Raw genomic sequence first — 14,898 nt, 5'->3', positions numbered from 1 at the left:
TAATAATAATAATAATAATAAGAAGAAGAAGAAGAAGAAGAAGAAGAAGAAGAAGAAGAAGAAGTAGTAATAGTATTACAATTTCCAGTTTTAATATTCCTATGTACAGGGTGCCATAAACCTGAGAACTAAAACCGGGATTCTCATTAAAATATCCGGACTGGGGAGCGAAAAGGTGGAGGGGATATATGGAGAAAACAGACTCGGATCTGAATCCAGAACTGCGTACAGACTCGACACTATGAACATTATTTCTGATTTATCTATATACAGAGGTGCCCTAACTCACGACGCTCATGAACTCGAAACTCACGCTTATTCGACCTCACCCTCACGAATTGAGCATGAGGTTGAGTGAGCGCGAGTTCCAAATAATGATGTGAGCGTGATGTCAGAATGATGTGAGTGTGAGATCAAGTGAGCATGAGTTCAAAAGAATGTTGTGAGCGTGAGGTCGGGTGAGCGTAAGATCGGATGAGTGTGATGTTGGTTTGACGATGTGAGCGTGAGGTCGAGTGAGCGTCATGTCGAAAAAATGTTGTGAGCGTGAGATCGAGTGAGGTTAGTCCAAAGTGGGCATCTTTGTCTATATAATCTATTATTCAAAGAAGAGACATTAGATCATGTGAGAGCTAAATAAAATAGCTAGCGCTTTGAGGGTAAATTCTGATGCGATTTTTTAAAAGGAATATCACGGAAAAGTTATATTGATGGCGTTAAAATTATATCGTTCGTTGCCAATCTGATAGTTGATAGTTTTTATTCTGCTGCAATAGATTTCTTATTTATTGTTTGATTTCTCATAACATTGACACATAGTCTTAATAGTGACGTGCATATTTCTATTTCCAGTGACACACTATTTTCAACAGTGCCGCACATGCAGGCACGTACGCAGGAATTTACTTCAGTTGGGGGGGGGGTCCAAATTCAATATGAGGGTCCGAGTTTCGGGGGAGGAAGGCGTTCGACCCCAAAGACCCACCTCCTGCGTACGTCCCTGCCGCACATAATCGTAATAGTGATTAACATACTAACTCAGGGATGGTTAACTACAGGCCCGAGGGATGCATGCAGCCCGTGAAGTCTTCTCGTGCGGCTCTCTCGGCTAATACACAAAGTGGATGTGTGTTTCAGGCGCAGAAGCCAAAAATAAATTTAAGGTTAAGATTTGTTAGATCGGTACTTTATTTTGTTTATTTGGGTACGTTAGGAATCTAAAAATTTAAGCATACCATTTTTGTTCACGCTGTAGCGTGAAAAATGAGTGGCTGTCAGTACTACTGAAGGCAGGTATATGCTTTACTTGCGATTTAAAATATTTTTACCACTTCTTTCATATGTTTTCATGTTTGAGAAATTATCCAACATATTTTCACCCAACCTTGACAATGTAGGATACTTTTGGAGCAAAAGGAGATTTATGACTCGTTGAAGGGGTTTCGTCGTTGAGAAGCTAATAACTCAGTCTGTGTTAATTTCCGCGTGTCCCAATTTTTCTTTTGCTGAAATTTTAATGCTATCTCTAATTTCAACCCAAGTATCCTCAACACTAGTGCACTTCGACTCTTCTAAAACCGAGAATCTATTCGAAACTTCAATTCTGTATTCCTCTCTTACCTGGCTCTCTTCTAATTTCTTTAAATTAAATCTCTCCGTTTTCAGACCTTGAATATTTTCTTTATTCAATGATAATCTCTCTCTTATTATCGCTACTACCAGGTAGTGATCAGTGTCGTAATCAGCCCCTCTAAACGACCGAACATCAATTATGCTAGATTGTCTTCTATCTGGAGACCCGGGTTCGATCCCCGGCGGGAGCTCATGTGGTTCGGATTCCACGTTAATCAGTAGGTCAACGTCTCATATAGCCTCGCTGCTGAAAGGGACGCTAAACTAAAATCAACTTAACTCAACTCTTCTTCTATCTGTTAAAACGTGATCAATTTGATTGTGTGTTTTTCCGTCTGGTGAGGGCCAAGTATATTTATGCAAGTTGTGGTGTGGGAATTTTGTACTCTTCACGATAAGATTTTTGGATGTTGAAAAGTTCACGAGTCTAACACCGTTGTCATTAATTTCCATATGCAGACTTTCGTTTCCTGTAATCGGTTTGAAAATATACTTTCGTCCTACCTTCGCATTGAAATCCCCTAATAGAATTTTCATATGGTATCGTGGGATTTGGTGAAATATCCGTTCCACTTCTTCGTAAAAACTGTCTTTTATATCGTTACCCTTATCTTCTGTTGAGGCATGTACATTTAAAACAATAATTTCACACCACCCTTAAGGGTAATAAAAGAAAGTCTATCAGTAACAAATTCAATCCGCTTAATTGCTGATATTATTCCTTTGTGAACGAAAGACCCTGTTCCTAATTGGTGATTTTTATTTCCTTCCCCGTAAAAGAACGTGAAATTTCCAGAATTCAGAGTTCCATTTCCTTCCCACTCAACTTCCTGAACTCCTACTAGGTCCATCCTGTATTTCTCTAACTCACTCGTCACGGATTTTAAAGCGCCTGCCCTATAAAGATTTCTAATATTCCATGTTCCAAAAGTCATGTCCATTTTCTTTTTCTGAGGTCGTGCCAAGTTATCAGTCCTAGTCCGAGCCTTCTGTGAATGTTTCTGAACAAGTGCCTTTTTCTATAGGATGAGGTTGTTAGCCTCACCCACACCTTCAAAGCTGGAGGACCCCTCCTTGTTGTCTGTCCGCGATTGCTTATTCATTATAAAGCATGGCCAAATCGGAAGTGATCTGAGGATACGTATATTTTTATGTGCTCATGAAAAATTTAGGAGGCAGTGTCCCCTAAGTTTTCCCATATCTTGCACCTGTGATCTGAAGAAAGCGCAAGAACACAATCAGTGGCGTACGCAGAAGAGTAAATACTAGAAAAATAAATGCATCGGAAAAATGGAGCCTTAACAGAAAGGGAGTTAGTGACAATATCCTAACACTTTCCAGGGACAGTGTACCATTCTAGAGCAAAAATTCAAACAATTGAAACCAGATTTGGAAAGCATGAGAATGATTACCGTTTGTAAAATGAAATGGAGCGATAGCCAAGAGGTATTACTTTTCAAAGAAATGCTGATTCCAATTGTTGGAATTCTTGGATGATTCAGCCAACTATCTGGTTAACATTCAAAACAAGCTTTATTAATTTTATAACGACAGCCCTGGTTTGCAGGCTAAGGTCTTGGCGTCGCATCGGTTTACTTTTTGTCCCAGTTTTCGTTCATTCCACCTTTAATGATCACTTCAAAATACGTAGTTTGGATAAGATTGACCTACAAGGTTTTAAAAATCCGTCATGCGAAAGAAATCGACTTCTGCAAAATGTTGATTCTAAGTTTCACGAACTGTTCAAAATTTTCCTGGAGCTAGCAGCCCATATACGAATAAATGTTCAAACAACAGTTGATCTCCAGAGATATCGAGCCAATGGATGTCGCGGCAACTGCTACTGGTGACAATTGCGATCAACTAAAAGTGTCATAATTAAATTATTATTATTATTATTATTATTATTATTATTATTATTATTATTATTATTATTATTATTATTATAGGGACAGTAATATAGAGATTAAATACCGATTTCTCTCACACTTTCTTCAAGTCTGAGACTGGCAAAATAGTTGAAACCCCGACCTAATGCACAATTGTTTGGACATGCTTAAAATCAGTGTTGATTTTCACTTTGTGGTATTTTTCTTTCTTTTAACACTTCTTATCTCATACTATTGTTATATACCAGAGCTATCAGCATCATGCATCGTCAGCTTCACGGGAGAATGTTCATAATCCCTGATTCTGATCATGGGCCAAAGCTCTGAGGCATTTTCTGAAATCACCAGTAACTGCGTACTTTGAACTCCCTCATGCTTCTACATAGTTAGTATGTATACTTTCTTTCTCTTGATCCCTTTTAGGATAAGTTCCATTCTCATAAACATCACGTTCATGCTCTCTGCTCTCAACTTGAGCCAGACCATATCTTGAACCTTCAGATGGGATTTGCTGAACAGTTCAATTATTATTATTATTATTATTATTATTTATTTATTTATTTATTTATTTATTTATTTATTTTATTTATTTATTTATTAATTTTTTACCGCATATCAGTTCTAGCAGGTCCATTTATCCACAGGACTATCTTAGTTTTGACATTGAGATGACGAATGTTTTCAAATTCAATTCATTTCAATTTTACCGTTCCAGGTCTTGAAATGTCAACAAATCAAAGGTCAAATTGTGATATTCATTTACATTTTCGATGTCCAATTGAAGATATATTAGTCAAGTGACCAAATATCTAGACGTATGGAATTCAATACAAAAATATAAAAAAATGTGTTTGCTGTATAGTGTAATTATTAATTATGATGTTTTTCATTCCATCAATTTGGTGTTTTTGTTCACATTTCCACCCACCAATTTCAGTACTCCCCCCCTCCCCCCAATCAAAATTCGTCAGTATTCTGCCATATCCGGCAGTTCATTTACCGCAAATGGCAACCTTCCATGCACTATCACCCCCGATCTCTTTAACCATTGTATTAACATTTCAATAATTCATCTTTTTAAATCTTCCTAAGTCTCGTTAATCTGTATTATAGCGTAAGGTAAAAATGAAAGCAATGAATTGCAAGGATTAACCACCATGTTCTCGTTTCTCCGGGACAGCCTCTGTTTGCAGGCTCTTTTTTCCTGGTGTCGCACGGTGTCCCGACAAAACGTACCAGCGACAAAACGTACCACTTGAATTTTCGCGACAAAACGTACCACTTTTGACGACTTGTCATAAATGACAACCTGTCATGGATTAATTAAAGCATTTCTGATATTTATTCCACGACAAAACGTACCACTTATATAAATTACAACCTGTCTTGGACTAATTAAAACATTTCGGATATTTAATCCGCGACAAAACGTACCACTTCAATCTTGTTTTTTTTTCAGCGTGTTCACAGTTTATTCTCCAGATCGAACAAACTTCTCTTAAGGAGCTCCTCCCTGGCTAAGCGGTTAGAATACGCGCCTTTGGCGCGGGAGACCCGGGTTCGATTCCCGGCGGGAGCTCAGGTGGTTCGGATTTCACGTTAATCAGTAGGTCCACGTCTCACATAGCCTCGCTGCTGAAAGGGACGCTAAACTGAAATTCAACAACATTCAAACTTCTCTTAAAGGTTCTGTACGTGACAAACGTAACATTAAACACGTTTATCATTATCGGCGAGTAAGAGAACACGAGTCTTCCAAGATACATTAGACCAATGTGGGTGCTTACATATCTAGCAAAAGAGAACATAATGTTAAGAAACTACTTCCTCATGAACAGGTAAAACAACGGCAGTATAAGGTTGAGAAGAACAGGCAGGTAATGTATCGAGTTGTCAAAGTGCAGAAACGCATTGGTAAAAGAGGACTCATTTACAGAGGAAATGTAGCAGCCTATAAACTGAAAGACACAGCTATAGATCATGGAAACTTTTTGGATATTATTCCTTTCTTAAGCAAATTTGATCTTCCGCTTAAAAGTAATTTAGATAAGGTCACCGAGAAGAGTCATATACGAGGAAGTAAGCAGGATAGTGGTCACATAACTTTTACTAAACACGGTAAATTTTGTTTTGAATGCTATCAACACACTTATCAGAGAAGATATTTCGAAAGAAGTCTCTCAAGCTTCAATATTTTCTGTTCTATTAGACACTACAAAAGATATAGTAGTTTCAGGCCAGTGCTCTGTTGTTTTACGGTATGTTGTTAAAATGATTGTTAAAGTATTGTTGTCATTGTAAAATGCATATCTACCACAGGCCAGTGTCCTTGCGGTTTACTGCTGGAAATTCTGCAGAAGTTGAACTTTGATATTAAGAAGTGTATTGGAAATTCAACCGATGGCTCAAGTAACATGGAAGGACAATATTCGGATTTTTTCAATTCATCTATGATCAGTTACGCTGTGATTCAGTTGATTTTGAGTTTAACGGCCCTTTTAGCAGCGAGGCTATATGAGACAGGACACACTGATTTACGGGAAATCCGAAGCACATGAGCTCTTGCCAGGAATCGAACTCAGGTCTACCACGACAAAGGCGCATACGCTAACCGCTTAACCACTAAGAAATTCAGTTACACGTGTGGTGTTACGCTCATATACTTAATCATGTCATATGTAATCTGAAAAAAATTGCTTTGATTCTGTGTCATTGTTCTGCTGAATTACTGTGCGATATTTATGCATGAGTCTTATCAGCGAATGGACATTTGGAAGATCAAATGCTAACAAAGGCGTCTTACAGTTATTGCGGAAACAAGATGGTAGAAAACACACTGTTTTTCAGAAAAGGTTTGGTCATTTTTCGAACCCAGAAAGTGCTTTGTATATAGAGTTGACCATAATAATTAAGAAAATTGCTTCTACAGAAAATATCAAACCAAAAGCTAGGTGTAAAGCGAAAGGATATATAAAAGATCTTCTCAAGTTCAAAACAACTCGGACAGCACAAATGTTCCTTAAGATATTTCAAGTGACGACCTCTCTGTCAACCTATCTCCAAATAGAGGGTGCTGCTAGTGTAGTCCTATCGGATGGTGCAGACTACTCTGTTCCAAGTGAAAGAATAGAGAGATGATTTTTGAATCCGTTAAGAATGCATCATTAAGCTTTGCAGAATGTGCCAATAAATTTGAAGACTTAGAACGTGATTTCTTTCTTTCTTTCTTTTTTTTTTTCTATTGACCTGTCGACAATTCGCCTTCAGAGATGGACAAAGATTTTCCCGTGAATATGAAGAATAAGCTGCTTCTATCCAATGACCAGGTATTGCATCGAAGCATTCAACACAATATTGGACATGGTAGTTTCGAGTATTTCTTCAAGATTCAAGAAGCAATGTACTTTATGGATTATTTGGACCCTAGCCACTTCAACCAAGTAACAGAACTTCCAGACGTGCCTTTCGATAAACTTACATATTTTCTGAAAAACTTCAGTAAAGAAGTTTCCAAGGATACTATAAATTTATTCTCTTGGACTTTTGAAGAACGTGGATATCCTTGAAAGTCAGTCTTGATGGCGAGCACAACCGAGAAAAAATTACTGTCCTGATGGTGCAAGTGATTCAGAATTAGGAGAAAATACATTTGTTTACAAGGAAAGCGAATGCAAAACGTGTTGCAAAATTGTCCAATGTGCTGCTTTTTAATTTTGCAGAATTGTAAATTTAGCAGTAATACTTATCCAGGTTTCCAGCATACACATTTTTATTGACTTTGCCCGTAACTCAGGTAACATGTAAAAGAAATTTTTCAAAACTTAAATAAACTGAAATACATTAAAAATAGGATAACGAGTACTATGTCTCAGGAACATTTGAAAACATTTATGTTGATGTCTATTGAAAAAGATTTATTAAAAAATACAAAAGTGATAGATACAGTAGCATCAAAAACTAGTACACTAAAACATCTGCTAATTTCGTAATATAGTATACGTTCTCCTTGAACTTCATATAATATTTTGAACAATTCAGAATAATATACTGATGAAAGAATATCAGGTTTTAATTGTCAATTGTTAATACTATTGACTTACTGTAAAAAGAAAACTGCAATTGATTTGTGACATTAAGATGCTGGTGGCCTTTTCAAATATTGCATATGCAAGATTCTTGCTGGTCTTGGTCTGGCGAGAATCTTGCAGGTATTGTCTTGGTGTTGCGAGAATCTTGCAGGCATGGTCTTAGTCTTAGTCTTGGTCTTGCATCGCTACTTTTCTCACCACCAATCTGTTCAACTTTTAACCTCATTTTGGCCGGTATGTATATACTTATATACCGTCCTATCAAGTGGTACGTTTTGTCGCCTGTCATTATTTGATGACTGATTAGAAGACTCTTCACAAGTAGCCCTCCAGGCAAGTGGTACGTTTTGTCGCTTGTCATTATTTAAAGTGTTTTTAGAAAACCCTTCACAAGCATCCCTCAGGGTAAGTGGTACGTTTTGTCGGTGGTACGTTTTGTCGCTAGTACGTTTTGTCGCGTATTCGTGTCGCACAGGTTTACATTTTGTCCTAGTTTTCAGTCGTAACAATCTTTTCATTCCTTTGTGTGTGTGTGTGTGTGTGTGTGTGTGTGTGTATGTGTGTGTCCAGTCCACATTGCAGTATTCGATAATATTTGCATTAATTGCTACAATGTAGGTAATCTTAAGTTATAGCAGACTACGTTTTAAAAAAATGGCAGTGTCTTTGTCGTTACGGTTAGTTTCATATAGAGATGCAAGGGTTCGGAAAAAAACCGGCTTTTTTGAAAAAAACTCGGTTTTTTCTGCTTCGCTTTTTTGCTTGGGAAATTTTGGGCTTTTTTGAAAACTTTGCTTTAAACTGATAAAGCAGACTTTGTTTCGCTTCTCTACAACAGAAAAACTCATTTAATTAGTGGTTGATGCAAATAATAATATGAAACCTCGAAAATAAACCATGAATTTCAAAAAGATTTTTTAAAATTCTTAACATATTTACATCATGAATTCCAAAGGATTAACATTTATATGTAATAATATTTTAACATCTTATATATAATAAGTACTTTAAAAATGATACATAAATAACTAGCAAAGTTGTATGTAGTATTTTTACTTCAAAGTATCGCACACCCTATTTTTGAAGCAAAATAAAGAAAAACATGAGAGAAATCTGCATATCAAGAGCTTCGTTTCGGGTGGTTCTATACATTCTTGAAATTTTTCAGTTAAGTTTTAACTTTCATATACATTGTATGAATATTTCGAACAAATTTTTTACTGGTTGATCACATACGTAATAATCTGTTGCCACCTATCAGGTGCTTCGGATCTGCAAAATCGGTAAAGCTCCAAATTCTCTAATGCACTGACTGTTCCTTAAGCTTGTTCAGAATCGGGAAAGTATCGAATTTTCTGTTCATGGATCATATACGTAGTAGACGGTTCATCTGAGCGTATGGTTTCCTAGGCTGTAGAATATATAACCACCATCACGGTTTACCCAGTCCTGAAGGTTTCTGAATTTTTAACAAGAAAATTCAACATATCGTTACGAAACTTTTTTTTTACAGAAAAAGAAAAGCTATGGAATACATATAAAAAAAAGTGGAAGAATCAATCACTGTTCCAATTCACAAGAAAGACGACAAAATTGATTATAATAATTATCGAGATATTTCTCTTAACATTCTATTAATAAGACTGATCCCATACGCAGGTGAAATTATTGGAGATTATCAGTCTGGATTTAGTCGAAATCGACCAGATATTTACCATTCGACAAATACTCGAAAAGAAATGGGAATATATTACTCAGCACATCAACTGTTTATTGATTTTAGAAAGGCTCACAACTCGGTTAGGAGGGAAACATTGTACATTTTTACAGAATTTGGAATACCGAAAAAGCTAGATTTATTAAGTGTTTAAATGAATCCCAGAGCAAAGTCCGAGTGGAAAATGCGAGCTTCACGTCGAGATTGGCCTGAAACAAGGATATGCGTTATCGCCGTTATTATTCAGCTTTGTTCCGGAGTACGCTATAAGAAAAATCAAAGATAGGAACCAGGGGCTAGAGTTGAATGGTATTCAGCAGGTTATGGTGTATGCTGATGATGTAAATCTGATAGAAGAACAATTGAAAGAAATGCAGAAGCCTTATTAAACGCTTGCAGGGACATGAGTAAATACAGAGAAATCTAAATACAAGGAAGATAACAAGGATCGTAATACGGCGAATTATGAATGCGTTAAAATATCAATTAATACTTTCGACACAGTGGATACTTTCAAATATCTTGAATCAGTATTACCAGATCAAAATCATACCCACAGAGAAATATTATTCAGTTCAAAATATTTTGTCGTCGCAAATTCTGTCAAGGAATTTAAAGCTTAAAATATATAAAATGATAATCATGTCCTTTACGTTTTATGTTTGTGAAACATGGTCGCTTACGCTGAGGGAAGAACGCAGACTGATATTATTTGAGAATAAAATTCTGAGACGAATATTTGGACCCAAGAGGAACGGGAATGGGGAATGGCGGAAAGTTCATAAGGAGGAACTACATAATTTATACGGTTTACCAAACATCGTTAGAGTCATCAAGTCTAGGAGCCTCAGGTGGGCAGGTCATATAGCCAGACTAGAAGAAAGTAGGAACGCATTCAAAGTTTTAACTGGAAATCCAATCGGGAAATGTCCATTAGGAAAACCTAGATCCAGATGGGAGGACAATATTAAGATGGATCTAGCAGAAATAGGAATACAGAGTAGAAACTGGATTGAGGACAGAAGTCAATGGAGAGCTTTTGTGGCCATAGAGAAAGAGAGAGAGAGAGAGAGAGAGAGAATACATTTAAGTTAAGCACAACAAACATGAGTGAGTGGTTAGCTTTCGCGCTTCTATCGTAAAGTCCGGGATTCAACCCCGCATTCGACCATTTTGACAAAAGTTTTTCTTAATTTCATCTGTGAATGTAGAGATAGTGCGTGTACTGACAGCCCTGGCTGACTTCCTTTGTAATCGTTTTTAAATCTTTGTTATTACTAATTACCAGCAGTGATGGATTTGCGAAGAGGGTTAGGGTGGGGATGTCTTTCGGATTGAAGCCTCTACCCCGAAATTACGGAATTTCCATAACAAACTAAATATTAGTTTTGCCTTTACTCATAAACTTCAAGCTGCCCTCAAATAAAAAAAAAAAAAAAAAAAATAGGAATTTTTAGAAAATCTAAGCATTAATAAGAAAAGCCAATCCCAAAATATTTTCTAAATCCGCCACTGATTATCAGTATATAAAATGGTTTTCAAGGTTATAGCTGAATATACAATTGAAACGAAATATTTGTTATGCCTGTACTCATAAACTTAAGCTCGTATTAAATAAAAGTTAGGAATTTTTAGAAAAATCAAATATTATTTAGAAAAACCCCTCCCAAATATTTTTCTAAATCCGATACTGATTATTTCTATCAAGTGGTATTCAAGGTTGTGTCCGGAAGATTACTGTTAAATCATTGCACGCTACAGTATAACGGAAATGTGGAAGTACACTCTGACAGATATATTGAAAAATGTACGCTCTGATGGATATATTGAAAAACATAAGTTTAATTATATGCTAGGAGCTAGAGTACTAAGCTCTAAAAGGTGAAACATGGATGACTAAAAAGAAATGATCTAGGGAAGACAAAATGTCGATAATTCAGAAGTTAAGTTAAAGTAAAATAGCTTCTAAAACTGCCCTCAAATACTACGTACTTTATGTTTACTTTAATTCATAAACCATGTGCTCCATCCATCATGATGGTGAATTACAGAGCGAAATATGGCATTCAGGTCATGGAATCTTATTTAACTTTCGAGTATACTATAAGAAAGCTATTTAAACAGAAAAATCATGAAAATGAAAAAAGCCAAAATTTCCAAAATTCTCGTTTTTTTCCCAAAAAAGCCGGCTTTTTATGTGCAAAAAACCATCGATTCAAAAAAGCCGGCTTTTTTGCATCTCTAGTTTCATATAATCTTTGGATCTAATAGGCTATGGTGTTACGCTCCTAACTATCATTTCTGATACCTTGCTTTCTTCCTAGAGGTGGCCATCCCTCCCCCTCCAAGTGCTTGGTCATAATTTCTCCATATTTACCATTCTTTTCCCCCTCCCCTCCAGAAATATAGTAGAGAAGACAAGAGTTGATTGTAACAAAATCAAACGTGACTTGCTTCGTAGACTAAATTTTATTAAACTTCGGAACTTCTTTAATTTTTAAAAGCACCAATCAAAGTTAAGTAATTATGCCATTTTCAATGAAAAATTATTCCCCTCTCCGAACAAAACTCTCATGAGCGCAATTTGCACCCTAAAGCCCGCCTGTGTGCACCCTTACTTCTAGAAAATTTTGTCCGGGCTTAAGAGGTGGGGGCTGCACTGAAACACTATTTGCTAAAGGATGTTCCCTGTAAAGGGTCGGCTCTACCATATATACGACACGTGCATTTGCACAGGGCGCCAAAATCTGCCATAACTATATTATTATTATTTGTTGGTGGGAGTTAAATTTAGTAAGCTGACTTTCTAGTTGAATAATACATTCATAAATCATGTTTAGGTTGAATTTGTTTAAGGTCACGTGGATAGTGCTAAAGCCAATGATCAAACAAATCCTAGCACGGATTGCTTGACTGTTGTCAAATACAAACTCAATTCTCGAACAGTAGCGAACACCTGTTGCATACAGTTAGTTGTCACAGTTTTGATATCAAAACTAGTCTTGTCTTTGTCACAAACATGTTCTTTATCATTGAAGGTAGAAACAAGCTTATTATTGTTTTTTAACAGATATAGAAGGAAAATCAAGAAATAAAAATAAAAGAGCTAGTTGTCCTAGAATTGCAAACTGATATATTGAGGTTGAGGCTAAATATTGAATTCCATAAAAAGGATTGCCATATTTCTTCTGCACGTGTGTTTGCTTTATTTTTCACTAACATAAGAGATTATTATTTAAGAAAGAAAACTGATGCAATGACATTGCATTGTAATGTTTATGCCTTTCTGAGTGCGAGTGCACTTTCCCTCCCCTTTGTTGTTCGTGATGAGGTAGCATATTTAAAACGTAGCTTTGAGGGGATTGCCTAGGGCCGGCCTTATTCCTTACCGGCAACGAACAATCTCGTGGGTGTAATCTGCGCCCTAAAGGCCACATTTGGGAACCCTTACTTCTTCCCGAAAATTTTGTTCGGGCTTAAGAGAGGAAGAATTCAAAATTAGACGAGGCTGCACTGAGACAAGATATACTAAAGGGTGTGCCCTGCACAATAATAGAATGTAATCTCAATGTAACTCACTATAGCTCCAGGAAGGCGGACACTCTCAAGAAGTGTTGAGGTTTGTAATACAAGTAGCAGAAATATGGTAACGCTATGTATAATACTAGTTGTTCACCCAAACCTTCGTCTCGTCTGTAAATTACTCGCAGGCTAGAGACTTTTCTTAGCGTCAGGTAGAGGTAGCACAACTAGTAAGAAGTATTAGCCTTACTGTAATCTATTGATGATTAGCGTGACTGACAGACAGACGTCTTGCGTTTAAAATAAAGTTTGGTAATTTCTAAACTAGGATGGCCAAACTTTTCCGGAATCGGAAATTTCACTTTCCAGCTGTCGAAAAAATTCCGGAATTTTAGAAATTCCGGACTTTTTCCGAAATCCGAAATTTTCTAAATTTGGGATTTTTTCCGAATTCGGATTTTTACGAATTCCCAAATTTTCCTGATTTTACTTTCCAGATTCCGAAAAGTAAAAACTCCGGAATTGGCCACCCCTATCTAAACATTTTTGCCTAGATGCTTATGCAACCTGTAACTCTCAAATGTTTTGAAGTTTGCATATTACTGTTACTAACAGACTAACATATTTTAGCTTTATAATAAGGATGAGTAAAATGGAAAATAGCACTTACCGTTGTCCTATATTTTAGAAACGAAGAAGATATACCATGCACTGAAGTTTGTATTGTAATGCTTAGCTTGATGTAAGAATAAAATCACCCGATGAAAGATGAAAAATAGCCTACTACACACCGGTCACATGTTTCAAACTTAGAAAACTTATTTAAGAGAAAGTTAACGTAGCAATTTGAGAGTTTCTTTATACCTAGCTCTCACTCATTTGATTCAGTTATAACTTTCTTAGTTTCACTTAAAGACGAGTGATACTACAAATATTCCACTATTATTTAGTCACATTATTCTGAATGAAATAGAGGCGATCTTTCAACCGTATCACTCACAGCTGTCGCAGTCTCCACGTTTGAAAACTACCTTTGCGTATCTCTTGTTTCCGCTCTTTCAGTGCAACTGTTATTACAGCCACCTGCATGATAAATACGCAGTCTGCACACTACTTACACAACAAAAAAGCAACTTCTGCTGTGGGGTGAGTTAGAAAAACTACATGTTCCGTTATAAAGATAAAACTGGGCATTCATGTTTCCTCAGGCCTTGCTGTAAAATGAAGAAGTAAAACTGTCCTTGCTGATTTCGCGAATGAATCAAGTTTCATTTTCTCTCTCTTTCTCTTTCTGTCGTTCTGTGTTAAATACCGGTAATACTTTAGTACTTTCTCGTTGAAAAAACAAGAATTTGGTCGTATATACCGTTTAACAATGCAAAAAAGGAAAACTATTCTGTTTAGCTTAGCTTTTTCGTATTGTACTTTTTCCATCTAGCCCGATGCTAAAGGATATAGGATGATTAAAATAAGCGAATTTGTGATGAATTAATTAGTTGAATGGAGATAATAAGAGAAAACGGGAGACATACTTTATACCAGAAAATTTTGCCCGAGAGGGAAGGAGACGATCAAAATATATTTCAGTAGGGCTATACTTGAAAAAAAAAAAAAAAACAATCACATTGATAGTTACATTTCACTAAATAAATATTTTTTAATAAAAAAAACTAATGTACAGTAAGCTGAAGGAACGCATTTTGCTCCAGAGAAACGAGTAACACAGCGTTGTAGCAATAATTACACGGGGTAAGAAAAAAAGTTTCTAAAAAACAGATAGTACACGATAAAAGTAAGTAATCTACGTAGTAACTCTTAGTTCCAGTCAGGCCCAAAAATGTAAGGTGCCCGATCCAACTATACTATAGTTCATCACCATATTATAGTTCATTTGAAAGCCTACCGTGAAGATTTTAGGGGGCCAGCAAAAATTTAGGGAGGGCGGCCCCCTAGATCCCTCGTGGATCCGGGCCTGGTTCCAGTAAAACTCCTTTAATTTTGATTGTGTAGGGAGGCACGGTGGCTCAGTAGTGGAGTGCTTACCTCTGGT

At 36.5% G+C, this 14,898-nt stretch overlaps 1 protein-coding gene across 2 annotated transcripts in view; it reads right to left on the bottom strand.

The window, feature by feature from the left end:
• The window catches only part of LOC145678583 (innexin inx2-like), a 117,529-nt gene that overhangs the window by 83,103 nt on the left and 19,528 nt on the right, over window positions 1-14,898 (bottom strand). Inside the window, exon 1 of one of the 2 annotated variants that reach the window (XM_081748900.1) lies at window positions 13,519-14,056. The exons of the other annotated variant lie outside the window; for it this stretch is intronic. The gene's annotated coding sequence lies outside the window, so the exon portion shown is untranslated. Of the gene's footprint in view, window positions 1-13,518; window positions 14,057-14,898 lie in introns of those variants that run through there. 2 annotated transcript variants of the gene reach the window in all.

The sequence above is a fragment of the Thermobia domestica genome, chromosome 2 (assembly GCF_964235325.1).
Source record: "Thermobia domestica chromosome 2, izTheDome1.hap1.1, whole genome shotgun sequence".
Taxonomy (NCBI): Eukaryota; Metazoa; Arthropoda; class Insecta; order Zygentoma; family Lepismatidae; genus Thermobia; species Thermobia domestica.
This window is presented reverse-complemented; position numbering and strand designations above follow the sequence as displayed.